We start from the raw sequence: 2,769 nt of genomic DNA on the forward strand, positions 1-2,769 counted from the left end.
TTGAATCATACAAATCTAGATAATTGTATAAAAAAAAGCTATTGCAAGCCTCTCTTCACTTTGTAAACTAATTTTCTACTCCCGCGGTACAAATTACAACACTTCTCAGCAGCAGGGCAAATGCCATCAAGAGGCAAGGATTAGTGTGGCTCCGCTGCATTGAATCAAACAATTAAAAACAACGCCAAACTTGGGTTTTTAAATGATGCAGACACAAAATCATCCTGCGCCTACTCCACATAAAATGGCCTAATCAATGGGCCAAAAGCACATATTGTGTTGTTTGCCTTACCATTTTTATACTCTCTCTTTCCCTTCCTAATTTTGGAAATTTTCCTCCTTTGAAAATTTATCTATTACGCACTGTACACTATGAGACAGGACAGACTCTCCTCCATTAAAGCTATGTTGGTTGTGTTAATCGTGAATGCGTCTTCAAAATATTCATCCATTTCACATTTTCTCAAGGGAAGTGTCGTTATTGATGTGACTTGGTAGATATTCTAAGTGTTGAATAGAGGTGTTAAACATAAATAACTTATATTCATAAAGTTATGGTATTTGGTATTTTCACAATTCATATGTGAATAAATTAGAATGTTTTAGATAAAGAAGTGGAGATTTTTTTATTGATATAAAAGATTACATATTTTTTAACTAAGAACATTCTAATTCAATTTATCCATAACTTTCTTTTTAATCACAATTCATTTGATACTACCATACGACAAGAATAAAAATAAAAGATATTTCTTGACACAATCCTTTACTAAAGATAATGTATTGCATCAAAAGTATGCAAACCCTGACCGCTATGCATATTCAACAATAAGTACTTTCCTACTTTCCTTATCATGCATTACTCTATTTACTAGTGTTTAAGAATAGGACTAATTTTATCCATAATACTGATAGTAAGGAGTGGATGTATGATTATTTGAAATAATTATACATAAATCTACTCATTTGAAAGGAGTGGATGTATGATTATTTGAAAGAAGCAATTTATCTAAGCTCACATATGTGGTATTTGCAAGCTAATAGGTGTGTATTTCTTTTCAAGATAGCTTCTCTATACAAGTTCAAACTATACTCTCTTCTCATAATTCTGAAAAGCTATATCTCCCTTCTCCAAACGAAAGCAATTAGGGGAAAGATGTAACAGACATGCTAGATTTACTTAAGGTAAAATTGTAACTATGACCTTATCCACCAAAATTTACTAACGTCAAGCCATTTTACTGTTGCACCCATTAATAGATTATATTCCCATATAAATACAGAATCAGAGGATATCTCTGCCACAATGGGAGATGATAGATAGAGCCCCCTTCTGTATGTGCAATGAAGGTGCTCTCTCTAGACCATCGGCCTTCCTGATCACCGATTGACCCCGCCCAGGTAAGTATGCTTAAGCCGTACCCCTCTCCTCGTACTTGTACTCCCTCTTCTCCCTCATTGCCTCCTCCTCTGTCTCCTAATCATGTAAACAAACGCTTTTGCCAGGCCTTCTTCACTATGTAAACTAATTTTCAAATAACAACGCTAGTCAGCACCAAGGCAAATCCCATCGAGAGAGGACGTTCATTCTCCACAATGGGAGATGATAGACAGAGCCCCCTTCTCTATGTGCAATGAAGGTGCTCTCTCTAGACCATCGGCCTTCCTCATCACCGATTGACCCCGCCCAGGTAAGTATGCTTGAACCGTACCCCTCTCCTCCTACTTGTACTCCCTCTTCTCTTCCTCCTCATTCATGTGGGATCAATTACACCGCCGCTGGTATCATTTAAACATAATGCCAGCAGTTTTCACCAAAACATATACTCTATTGGACAGTGTGGACGTACCAGAGCTGTCCCCATTCATTGCATAGATAGTTCACAGATATCTTCAGCAGAATACGAAAGGAAAGACGAGGGATGGCAGCAAATCCCAAGTGCAAAATAGGATGAACGTCACTCTGCTGCATTAAGATAAACTTAAAAAAGCTGCGGACTCGCCGACACAAAATTTACACTGTATCAAATACGTTACCAAAGGGCTTATACCACAACGTCGCCTGAGAGATTCGAACTCTCGCGGGGAAACCCCATGTACTTAGCAGGCACACGCCTTAACCACTCGGCCAAAGCGACGTTCTGTTGGGCATCTTATGGTTTATAATATGTTAAAACTAGTTTGCTCGATAGTGCAGGTGCATGCAAAGATGCCACTATTCCTATTCGAAGGTGGTACCTTTTGAAGCACTAGTATAAGAAAAGATAATCCCATGCCCCAATGTCAAATGCATGGACTATAGACTAGGTTAGGGTCATGGTGCCAAATGCTTTTATAAATATTGATTTCATCAAGAGAGTCGCCAAGCCTTATGATCCATAGGGCAGGATGGTGCTAGCTCATAACGAAGTAGAAATGATAAGTAAGATCAAGGTTTCTAGATTGATCTTAGATACCAATAAACTTATCAATTTTGAGTTTTTTTAAGGATAAGTATCAATTGAGCAAGAGCAGTTACAAAACTATGCTCAAGTATTCCTAGGCATAGGTTTAGAGGACATGACATAAAACATATCAAAATTCCCTGCAATGAAACTGTAGAGCCTCTAAGTGTTGAAGCATTTGAGGACTACATCATAAAGACATATCACACTGTGTGTCAAATATTGGGAGAAGATGGTAAATACAAATTCCCACTATTCACCTAATGTATATGGCACAACGGTGAATATGATTAGACTGCAGACATTGCAGATAATATGCACAAAA

At 37.7% G+C, this 2,769-nt stretch overlaps 2 non-coding genes across 2 annotated transcripts; both read right to left on the bottom strand.

Annotated features, from left to right (window-relative positions):
- Positions 1-1,543: 1,543 nt before the first annotated feature.
- LOC131039531 (U1 spliceosomal RNA) lies at positions 1,544-1,699 on the bottom strand. The gene has a single exon (XR_009104665.2). It is a non-coding gene; the product is annotated as a U1 spliceosomal RNA (small nuclear RNA).
- A 357-nt stretch (positions 1,700-2,056) lies between these two features.
- TRNAS-GCU (transfer RNA serine (anticodon GCU)) lies at positions 2,057-2,138 on the bottom strand. Its single transcript has one exon. It is a non-coding gene; the product is annotated as a tRNA-Ser (tRNA).
- Positions 2,139-2,769: the final 631 nt, after the last annotated feature.

The sequence above is a fragment of the Cryptomeria japonica genome, chromosome 6 (genome assembly GCF_030272615.1).
Source record: "Cryptomeria japonica chromosome 6, Sugi_1.0, whole genome shotgun sequence".
Lineage (NCBI taxonomy): Eukaryota > Viridiplantae > Streptophyta > Pinopsida > Cupressales > Cupressaceae > Cryptomeria > Cryptomeria japonica.